The sequence below is a fragment of the Ascidia mentula genome, chromosome 3 (assembly GCF_947561715.1).
Source record: "Ascidia mentula chromosome 3, kaAscMent1.1, whole genome shotgun sequence".
NCBI classification, from domain to species: domain Eukaryota; kingdom Metazoa; phylum Chordata; class Ascidiacea; order Phlebobranchia; family Ascidiidae; genus Ascidia; species Ascidia mentula.
In genome coordinates, this window is record NC_138568.1 from 19,829,833 (window position 1) to 19,842,096 (window position 12,264).

Below are 12,264 nucleotides of genomic sequence, written 5' to 3' on the forward strand. Positions count from 1 at the left end.
AATGCCCGGAGAGAAGGTTATGTGTAACTATAATGCAATAGTACCAAATGACTTTAACGCAAACTGTTTTTCGCAAGCCAATATCTTGTACTTTTGTTATTGTTTTTGACAATGGCGCCTACTTCGTACGTACGTGCATGCATTTAGGACTTCCGGCCCCATCCTCTCAAACTCTGCGCCTCTGCCGAGCTTGGTTGTTACGAGATGGTCAACATCCCCCTCTTTGCCGACCTCTCACCTCTCTCTTCTTTTAAAACAATATTACAAACTCCGCATATACTGGAGACCCCCACAACACCCCAACTTTCCCTCATTGAATACAACCTTGAAATTCCCTAAATTACTCGACCTTCGAATTAGAAACACGCACTTCTTAATATGAACACCACCTACTTTGACACCGCTGCACACCTAAACTTTCCCAAACTCCCACAACCTAATACACCCTACGCCACAACCCTTACAGCCCTTCTGAACACCTCTATGTTGCCATTCCATTTCGAAAAATCGTAACTAAATCCGCAGTGACCCCCGCCCTTTGAACAAGATCCCCCAACACCTCATCCAATCCCTTAAACAGTCCATAAACTTTAAGCTCGCAATCCAGCGGAACGGGGACAACACCTTTCCTGAAGGCGTCCTGGCCGATGTCAAACATTCTATAAATATAAATTAATTAACCTTCTCTCCACCCCATTCTTACATCAGCAAAACTTATTACTGCACCATTACTTAATTTGTTTTATTTGCTCGTCACGTTTGACATAGCTTACTTTTTCTGACGTTTTTTTTCTCTTATCCTCTTTACTCTTTTCCCACATTTTTCTTTTAATACGTTTTTTTCTTTTTTGCCATCGTTTATATTATTTCTGTTTCCATTGCTTTGTTCAAGTTTTTGTGTGATATTCGTTGTGGCGGATTGGTTTTCCAGAATACAAAAATACACAGTGGCCATCTGTCTGCAGCTCACAGCATTCATGTTATTGGCTCCACTTTGCTTGTGTATAAGATAAGCAACGCCTGCTAAAAATCTTTAACATGAAACTTGCTACTGGGAATACACTTTTCGTGCGCTATAATAGTCAATTCCTCAATACGACGTTTCAAAAGTAAATGCATTATGATTGTAACGTATTTATACCACCTACAATATCAAAAATATTTTCACTTTTGATCTGCGCCTAAAATGTTTTACTGAGGTAACCTGATACTGGCAATAAAGGCACAGAGTGTTGCTTGTTTGTATTACCGAACAATTCCACATGTTTGGTAATAATGCCACGTTTTACGTAACAATGCCACATGTTTGGTAACAATGCCGCGTGTTGCATTGCCATGTGTTTGGTAACAATGCTCAATTTAAAAACAATGTGTTAAACTGGCAAACATTAATGAAACGTTTACTTATCACGGCAAATTATGCAAAAAGTTGATGATTACGTTTATTTAAAATTATGTAAATTCAACGCAAACCTGTGATGCGATCGACGTGTTGGTCACCCCTGATATAAACCTTCACTAATCTTAGATTCACTCTTTGCGCCTCCCACTGGCCACTTCTTACCTCAACAACATTATTGTTACGTGGGAGTGTTTCGCAATCAATAATTCCCATGAAATATTAAAGTAAAAACACTTCTAAACGTGTGGTATTTTGAAACTTTCTTATTTGACCCGACTTTATTATGAACTGTTCAAAATTCGTTATTTTAATAAAAGTCAAACCCTGATAACATCGTCTATTGGTTGGTCAACACTAATACAACGAATGTAGGGAACATATTTAAGTGCTTTCACCTCATGTAAGGACTGGTGAGGTTTTCAGGATAAGTGGAAAAAATGGTCAGGTTCTCATCACTTCCGTCCCTGCAATCGGTGTCCAAACCATCACAAAACCACGCAGCCCGCACCTTCCTCCAATCATTGCAAGTGAACTCTGCACAAAACACATAAACGTAAATCGAATTGAAATCCACCCAAATCTGGAAAACTAACCAATATATCAAATTAATTCAGAGTTTATGATTTGTAACAAAATACTTACTTTCGCCAGATTTATACTCTGCTGAAGCAATTGTGATGAAGGAGAGCAGGATTCCAACCACCTTCAACCAATACCTGATAAAAACACAAAGAGTTTATATCTTGCAATGATATATTTCTTTTTTTCAGGGGAATGACGTCATCGTGGATTTTAGTTTTACAAACTTTATGTCCAAGGAACACTGTAATGTTATTTAAGTTAACTGGTAATCTCCAAAATTTCATTGGCTTTTTATATAAACTGTCGTCACTTTTTTCTTTTTTGTTATTATTCTCATCCGCTTGTTGCCCAAACACTTAGAATAAATATTCAGTAGTTTTCGCCAAATCTCGACAGCTCACTGAACCATTCATATTTTTTGATCAAGCTTATTCAAATGGTTTTGTAATTTTTGGAAAACAAAAGTTTAATCTCCACACTGGTTCAACCATATGTCTGATTTAAATACTTTAAACCACGTTTAGTTTACTCCAGCCGATCCGTCGGGATTCCATCGCTTACAAAAGGCCGGCAAATATTGTAAGCGACCCTTTGTAACCAGCTGTCAGATTATGACCAGGCATAATTTTTATGCCATATTAAGGAACCAAAATTTCGTCCCGCACTCACAATGCGACTGGCGAAGCGTGAGACACCGTGCAAGTTAATGACACCTGTTAATTAGATCACAGGCCAGACCGAGTTTAACCTAACTCTATAAACCGTAGCCCCAACCATGCTAAGATTTGCATAGAAATAACAAACTATGATTTAAACTTGTGTATAAGCTGCACTGATGAGACCTTTTAGGTCGAAACAGTGGCCATCTGTCTGCAGCTTGTACACAATTCATATTATTGGCTTCACATTGCTTAACATAAAATTTAAACGTCCACGCTTAGACGGGGTTCTTTATGTTCATTTTTATCCCGCGCCAAAAATATGCCTTTTTATTGTTTTTTCCGACAAAAATGTGGCTATATTTCACCATGTTAAGAATTTAAATAGCTCACAAACCTTGCTCCCATTTTTCGTCTGTCGGACCCTGCCCTGATCCGTCTCAAACTCTCCCTCTGATCAACCAACGACTTCTGCAGCAACACAAAATGTTTTGAGTTGTTACAGTTCGAGAAATCCTCGCAAAGTATCCAGAATCAATATCTTTATCTGATATATTGTTTGTTGACGTGGATTCGTAACAGCCAATCTACGCATACCTTTATAAGGTTGAAAAAGTTGTTTGCAAATAAGCTAGCCTAGATCACAGCAAAATATCCAACTCCAACGAAAAAATTTTCCCTGGGGAAATACCAATATATCAATGTATATTGTTATGTATGATGCCCAGTCTATATTCATGCAACCTTACTATTTTCCTTAGATTTGCTTTCGTACTAAACACAGCCAGCGATTAAATATAGACAGGCATTGTTACGCAAATAATATGGATATTCTGCACTGTTCCTTTTACCGTCCCTATTCATTATGACGATATTTGTTTTTTCTTTGCACTTCCTATTGTCCCAACACGAGACTGAGGCTAGGGCACAAGGGCCACACGGTCGGGCATTACGCGGCTTCCATACGATTGTCCTTCTACAAACTAATATCACGTGACGCAATATTTATTCACGGCGTAATTGTGTTTTGCTTACTTACGAACGCTACTCTGCCTCACTAATAAGAAACTTCTTACTTCAAGTGATTGGGACTGAACTTGGGGTCACAAGTCATGTTTGTTACCCTTCGGGCTAAACTTGGGCTTCGTCTGGGACAATTTGGATTTGTTCCATCAACGGTTTTATCGACCCATGATATTTTGTGTTCATATTTGTTGTTCAACAGCGTAGTTAGCGCGAAAAATAAAAATGATGGGATTTGTAAATATTTAGTGATACTGCAACTTTCATGATTTAGTTAAAAATGTAATCGTGCAAGATATTGTGTATATTTGATTAAACAAGTGGTTCCCAAAGTGGGCGCAATCGTACGGGGGCGCTGGAGACCGAATGGGCGATTGGGGAGCGCTAGGAAATAAATGAGCGCTTTGTGACAGGGCAAATTTTCTCTTATAGCGTAAGTCAGTGTTTCCCAACCGGTGGTACGTGTACAACTAGTAGTAGGCGACCGCATTCCAGGTGGTACGTGAGCATCTTTCCGTAATTTGCGGGTATAGTTCGAATTTAATAAATCGTTACTGATTTCAAAATTTCGGATAGTTCATCCCCAATGTTACTTTTTAACACTCAACTTGGTGGTACACGACGAAATTGTTTTACCTCCAAGTTGTACGCAACCACAAAAAGGTTGGGAATCACTGGCCCGAATGATTCAGTCCAATCTTTGCATAATTTATGCTACTGCAAAAAGGGCTTTTCTCGCATGCTGAACTAGAAGTCAAAGTAAGGATTTTCGGTGGTATGGTTTACTTGTTGCTAACTAGAGTTTGGTATTCAAATATTAGAAATCAGACGAAAATGGTATCATTCCACCAACCTCACCCATCGCATTAATTGACAAGCAACAAATAAATTCGTTATGTTTTGTGTCTGTTCTGTTGGGCGTTGTTAATAAATGACTAATGTGTTTGAAGGGCGGTACTTAAAAAAAGTTTGAGAAACACTGTATTAAACAAATCGCTTGCAATGTCAATGAACATATGTTTAACTCAATGCACGCTGGTAAAAAACAATCAAATTGTTTGACGACCATCGAGTCCAATGTTATTTTTAATGACCACGTGTGGTCAACAACCCGATGGCGTAATATAACGTCGTTGTGTCAAACGACTGCATATATGTAGGCTGCATTAAATAACTCCAACCATTACTATATTGTTGAAACAGTATTCTTCATCATAATACATTACGGCGTTATGTTGAAAATGCGAATATTTTTATGTGAGGCCCACCTCGCTCGTATACTAGAGTGTAATATTTGCATATTGAGACGCACGCATCAACTACTGACTCAAATTAGACAATTGAACAGATGTTTCAAGTTAATTTGCAATAAAGGCACAGCCAGGAAGTGGTCGAACGGGCCAAATTATTGAAATAACTTGCCATTGTGCCTTTGATGATCTAAAACATAAGATTGTTGGATTCAAAACAATGTTTAATTACGGACGACGCTTGGAATATAGTTTCCTAATTTTCGGTCAAAATTAACCTGCGCGCCATTTTCAAGGCAATAGCGCGCCCTGTGGTGTGAACACCTGTATAAAGTACAAAGATAATGTTGCTGTTCCTGCCAGGCATATTATATTTAAATAGTTTGTTTTTCACATAAAACCGTAACTTATATTCACCGACGCTTCGCTTGCTATCCAGCTAAGCTTTCATAGGCTAATGGTTCAGCACACAACCAACACCAAGAAAACGTACCAACACGAAAAAATAACGCTAACACCGCTTATGATATCACGTGATGTTATAAAAAGGGCTGGAAACAACAGTTACAGCAAGTTGTTGTAAAGCACCAGGAAATATACGCAATGTTTCCTATCATTAACACAGCGATTGTTCTTGTGGATATGGATCGCTTCTAGGAAAAGGCGCTTTGTATGATCCACCTCCCTTTCAACAACCTCGTCCTTGTCGAAGGCAATCCGGTGACCTTTTAAGAAAGCATGCTTGGCCAACGCATGCTTGGCAAATATGATGTTTGTTGGCGTGGATTCGTAACAGCCAATCTACACATACCTCTAAATAAGGTTGAAAAATTTGTTTGCAAATAAGCTAGCCTAGATCACAGCAAAATATCCCAACTCCGCAACGAAAAAATTTTCCCTAGGGAAATACCAATATATCAATGTACATTGTTAAGTATGATGCCCAGTCTATATTCATGCAAACTTACTCTTGTCCTTAGGTTTGCTTTCGCACTAAACATCGCCAGCGATTAAATATAGACAGGCATTGTTACACAAATAATATGGATATTCTGCATTGTTCCTTTTACCGTCCCTATTCATTATGACGATATTTGTTTTTTCTTTGCACTTCCTATTGTCCCAACACGAGACTGAGGCTAGGGCACAAGGGCCACACGGTCGGGCATTGCGCGGCTTCCATACGATTGTCTTTCTACAAACTAATATCACGTGACGCAATATTTATTCACGGCGTAATTGTGTTTTGCTTACTTACGAACGCAACTCTGCCTCACTAATAAGAAACTTCTTACTTCAAGTAAATGGGACTGAACTTGGGGTCACAAGTCATGTTTGTTACCCTTCGGGCTAAACTTGGACTTCGTCTGGGACAATTTGGATTTATTCCATCAACGGTTTCATCGACCCATCATATTTTGTGTTCATACTTGTTGTTCAACAGCGTAGTTAGCGCGAAAAATAAAAATGATGGGATTTGTGAATATTTAGTGATGCTGCAACTTTCATGATTCAGTTAAAAATGTAATCGTGCAAGATATTGTGTATATTTGATTAAACAAGTGGTTCCCAAAGTGGGCGCAATCGTACAGGGGCGCTGGAGACCAAATGGGCGATTGGGGGCGCTAGGAAATAAATGAGCGCTTTGTGACAGGGCAAATTTCCTCTTATAGCGTAAGTCAGTGTTTCCCAACCGGGGGTACGTGTACAACTAGTACTACGCGACCGCATTCCAGGTGGTACGTGAGCACCTTTCCGTAATTTGCGAATATAGTTCGAATTTAACAAATCGTAACTGATTTCAAAATTTCGGATAGTTCATCCCCTAGGTTACTTTGTAACACTCAATGAGGTGGTACACGACGAAATTGTTTTAACATAAGATTTTTGGATTCAAAACAATGTTTAATTACGGACGACGCTTGGAATTTAGTTTTAAAATTAACCTGCGCGCCATTTTCAAGGCAATAGCGCGCCCTGTGGTGTGAACACCTGTATAAAGTACAAAAACAATGTTGCTGTTCCTGCCAGGCATATATTCACCGACGCTTCGCTTGCTATCCAGCTAAGCTTTTATAGGCTAATGGTTCAGCACACAACCAACACCAAGAAAACGTATCAACACGAAAAAATAACGCTAACACCGCTTGGGATATCACGTGATGTTATAAAAAGGGCTGGAAATAACAGTTACAGCAAGTTGTTGTAAAGCACCAGGAAATATACGCACTGTTTCCTATCATTAACACAGCGATTGTTCTTGTGGATATGGAGCGCTTCTACAAAAAGGCGCTTTGTATGATCCACCTCCCTTTCAAGAACCTCGTCCTTGTCGAAGGCAATCCAATGACCTTTTAAGGCAGCATGCTTGGCCAACGCTGTCTTCCTTGCGACTTTTGATGCATCGTCGCGGCGGTGCTCCTTAATTCTGGTTTTCAGGGCTCTTCCGGTATCCCTGAGTAAACCACTCATTTTTGTTCCGCTGCTTCCGTAGTAATGAGGTGCGACAATAATGTACAGAATGTTGTGTGGGGCCTAATGTAGACCCTAATGTCATAATCGGTCAGCATCCGCTGTAAAATCTCGGTGAGTGTGGGGACATAGGAAAGAACCACCGAACCGAAGGTTGGCGTCGGGTCATTTGATGTGACGCCCGACCTTCTACGTGATATCCACGAGGGGTACGAGTTTTCCCGCAGCTCGTGTCGAATGATATTGATCTCTTAGTCATGATCTTCTTCGCTTGAGACCAAAATATCAGCTCTTACTATAAGGGACTTCACAACCGCCTTTTTGTGTTGTAATGGATGCGCCAACCAGAAGGAAAGGTTTGCGTGAGTCGGCTTACGGTAGACGCGAGTGCCGTTTTTGCCGTCCACGTTTCGGTACACTTGCACATTCAAGAATGGTAGTTTCTTATCTATTTCTTCCTCCAAAGTAAACTTGATAGAATCGCTAATGCCGTTCAGGTGGGCAAGGAAGGAATGGAGGAACGATAAATCGATAATGCAAAACGTATCATCAACTCAAGGCCTCCAAAAACGAGGAAGATGGGCAAATGTTGCAAGCGCCCTATTTTCAATCGTCTCCATTACCACATTGGCAATCACCCATCGCCGTTCCAAATACCTGTTGGTTAAAAATCCCTCAAAAAGAGAAGTAGGTCGCGTTTAAGCATAAATTAAGCCCTTCTGCAATGTCCTCGCGAGACAGTAGCGTTCGCTCTTCAAGATTTTCGTATTTTTGTAAACGGTCCATGAGTTTTTTTTTAATTTACAATGATTTAAGTTTAGAGGCTCTTTAACATATGCAGATATGTTCCCAGCAAACATGATGGCCTAATGGTTTTAATGTTCGCGTTTGTGGCACAGGTTTTTATTGCAACTACCGATTATCTGCTTTTACAGATAATTGCAACAGAAGCAAATCAACTTTTCTCAAAAGCAAACTTTTCCACTGCCCACAATAATATTTGAAGTCGGGCCTACATTGATAGCACATGTGATAATAAATAACGGTGACAAGCGTTTGTGAAAATGTTGCAAAACAGACGTGTTTGCGCGCTTGTATGAATATACTGCAATATTCCACAAAACGTTTTCTGCTTGTATTTTATTAACCCAAGTACTTATTATGAGTCTCCATTTAAATACCTGATAAATATATCATATTTTTGCAAAGTTGTAGAAATGACGTAATTTATATCAACCACTTTGCATAAACAGAATTAGTCCATACACACAGGGTATTTTACTTTCCAATGCTTTGCAAGTTTTGTCATATAGATGACGTAATGAAAAAACGCTGGGACAATGTTCACTCAAAATACAAACACCAAGGTCTTCTTCCAAATGGACATTTTGAGGTTATACACAAATGGAATCCAAGCTGCGCCATAGGCATCCTATTTCTGTGAATACAGTATTATGTTCTTATTGATTACTTCCCGTACGTCTGGTGAATAAATTACAAATGATTACAGGCATGGCTTTCGTTTGGCAAAACCTGCGAGTTCCAAGCGGAGACAGGCGAGTCGATCTCTCAGGTTTTTCGGGTGAAGTGCGGTATTTGGAAGAAATTCAACCATCTTTCTCACGTTGAAAACTGGATTGGCCACTACGTCCTCGTAGTAAAGAACGAGTTTTGTTTTTTCTTAACAACACTCCCTGGTGGTATGTTAACAGCCTCTGGTGGTTTGTTAACCGGATGTTCATTTTTCTGCCTATCTTTCTGCGTTGAGTTCTGCGGATAAAAGCAGGAATTGCTTATAAAGAATGCATGTGTTTTGCGTTATCAGCTTATTAACATAGAACTGCTATGAAGCTTTCAATGCAACCTTCTTTGATCTCATCTTCTGTAACATGCGTGTCGACTTTGTCTTCCGAGTCCGGTAGTTAACTGCAGACAAAAATCGACGGGTTTCTGAATATCATGATAAATAATTCTTCCTATATGTAAGCGAGTTTGTATCTAGAAGGTTGCGTTCTTTGACCACATAATGTTTTGTTAGGTATGAGCACTTTCCAACACATTGGTAGCAAATTGGATGATTTCATGTGAATTAAGATTGTATTCAAAGATTAACCAACAACGGACATTGGGAATGGAGTAAATGACTCTGAATAGCCAAAGCTAATATGCCTTTCATCACAAACACCAGTTTTGTTGGCGTTGATGTTGTTAAATTTTCCTTTCTGAAATTGCAGATCATGAATGTTGGGTTGGTTGTTTTTTCGTGCAGAAACCTATGCCGTTCTCACCAGACAATATTTGTTGTGGAGTTGGCTGGTTTGTGTTTTGAACTACTAGGTTTAGAACCTTTATTCAAACAGGCAACGTGTACAATGGCATCTGTTTATCTGTCCAAGCCATTTGTGAGTTTTAATGGTTTATATAGAGAGAACAGAATTGCTGTGATACATTATCAACTTTTTTTGCTAATAGTTGTTAATTTGCTATTAGTTGGTTTGTTTAAGGTCATTTGTTTGTTTGAATGTCTGCATACTTGTCTCATTTTATTGTTATTGATTTTCAGGTTGTAGTTCTGTGTGTTTGTTTGTATTTGTGGCTTTTTAATCCTCGTAGTGACTGTTTTTTTTTATTTTAGTAGACTGGTTAGGGCTAAATAAAAAAAAACTTGCTTTGAAACTTCCCTGTTATGCAGATATTTAATAGCAAGGCAGTGACGCATTTAAGTTAAATTTACAGTTGAATGAGCGCACATGTGCGTGCTGTTGTCATGGCGAATTTTTGGGTGTTTGGGGCAGTTTTAGTGGGGTTTTGGGGGTATTTCAATTAGGTAGTTACTTTTTGGTGGGTGGTGCTAAAAATTATGTTGAAAATGGAGCAATAAAAACAGGCTGTATTTGTTGAAAAATGAATCGTTTAAGTGTCCAATCATTTGTGATTTTATGAAAGATCCAGCTCATATCTACAAATTTTGATCAAAATTAGTCTCCGAAAAAATGGTTTAGCCACTCCCCTAGGGCCATTTGCCCCCCTGGTTACTCAGTATTTTGGTTAAAAGAGCAACAAAAAATGGAACTGGATTTTGCAGAAAAATGAATCGTTAAACTTCCCACTCATTTGCATTTTTTGTAAGTTCCAACTCTTCTCTATGCAATGGCATCAAATTTAGTTGCTGAAAAAGTGTCAAAGCCCTCCCCCAAGGGCTGTTTATACCCCCCGGTTGCTCATATGATCTTCCAGGAGGCCCAGCAAGTCCTTGCTCTGTACAGTCTCATCCAGGAGGAAATTTTTTTTTTCAACTTTGTAGAATTTTAGGTCCCTATGTAAGTCACAAGACCCATCAACGGTCATTGGGAAACAAGCGGAACAGTCGCTAGATGCATTACAGCTGAGGGCCTTGAAAACAGGATTTCTCCAATTTAATACCCATATAGGTCCTTAATTCTTTTCATCTACACAACAACTAAAAATACAAATGCGTTTTACCTGTGGAAAAGTTCCCACTAGTGGGAAATTATGTGGTTGTGGGTAGGTAATTAGTGGGCACCAAATGTACGAAAGTAGTTGTTATATGTTCCGTATCAATTGTGTGTCATGCACCTAAAAATGTCCCAAGCGCACAACAGATATAACCACATGGATGTTAGTTGGCAAAAATATGGCCAGTTAACAAAACTTTGAACGCGGGTTACTCGGCCGCCCTACGAGGTAGCAGCATGATTTTTTTACACGCGAAAGTTCATAGGCTACAGCGCAAATATAATAATGGAATTCTGCGGTAAAAATTTGAACACAAGTGGAACAAAGGATTCCCTTCACACTGAAAGTGGGAAATAAGAGAGAAAAAGGTTAAGAACAACCACTCTATTATGATGTTGATCGCACAGATGAACCAAATCTTTCTTTATTTGAGATTAGGCTAAGTAGTGTAATCATTTTAGTGGCAAAAACCTTTGCGAAATGGACTGGACCTATTTGTTCGTTAGAAGTTGCGAACATAATAAACAAACAAACAAATATATATTATCAAATATTGCAAAACGTGATTTATATGCAAGGGTAAAAGTTACTGGCAAACGCTAATTTACAATCAACAGTTTTCCTTTGTCATTCTGTTTTTGAATGTGACATAAGTGCACACCTAAAATTTAGACGAGTGAACAACACCGTCGTATTTTGTTTGCTAAACTTCTTCGAGAACTAATAACATAAATGTTTTATACATAAAAGGCGATTGAACAACACCGCCTGTAAGTCATATGAGCGTCTTTTTTAACTCACTGTGCAATGGACAAACATGATGGCGTATGACACAAATGTACCGCCTACATGTAAAGCCAGACAAGATCAACGTATGTGTGACAAGGGTCTTAAATCAAAACGTTACTTATTTAACCATGTTCGTTTGCAGAAGATTCAGTAATGTTCACATTGCTTATTTCAGGACAAAGTACGACATTTAATCAACGTATTCCTTAAACAAGCAACAAGAGTTGCTAACAGGCAGTCATGCTTGGCCGAAACAGACGGAAGTCCAGCAAATATCGATACATCAACAATTCTGTCTCAGAAATTAGTCCACTGTGGATTGATGTTTTGCATCTTGAATGGCGTTTGGACAGAAACCGTAGCAAAACTACAAAAAGTAAAGTTGTGATCAAAATGATGATTTCGTTGTTTATAAAGAAAGGTGATATGGTGTGCGTAGTTCATGTTCTATGTGTCCTCGGGTACAACCTAGATTCGGTCTTAAGGTTTTACAGCATTACCATGATGTCAGAAGGTGGTCCATTGTGGGTCTTTGGTGTCATGTTTATGAGAAATTACTACACAACTTTCGATATCGCCAACAACCATATTGGATTCGCAACATTGGCAC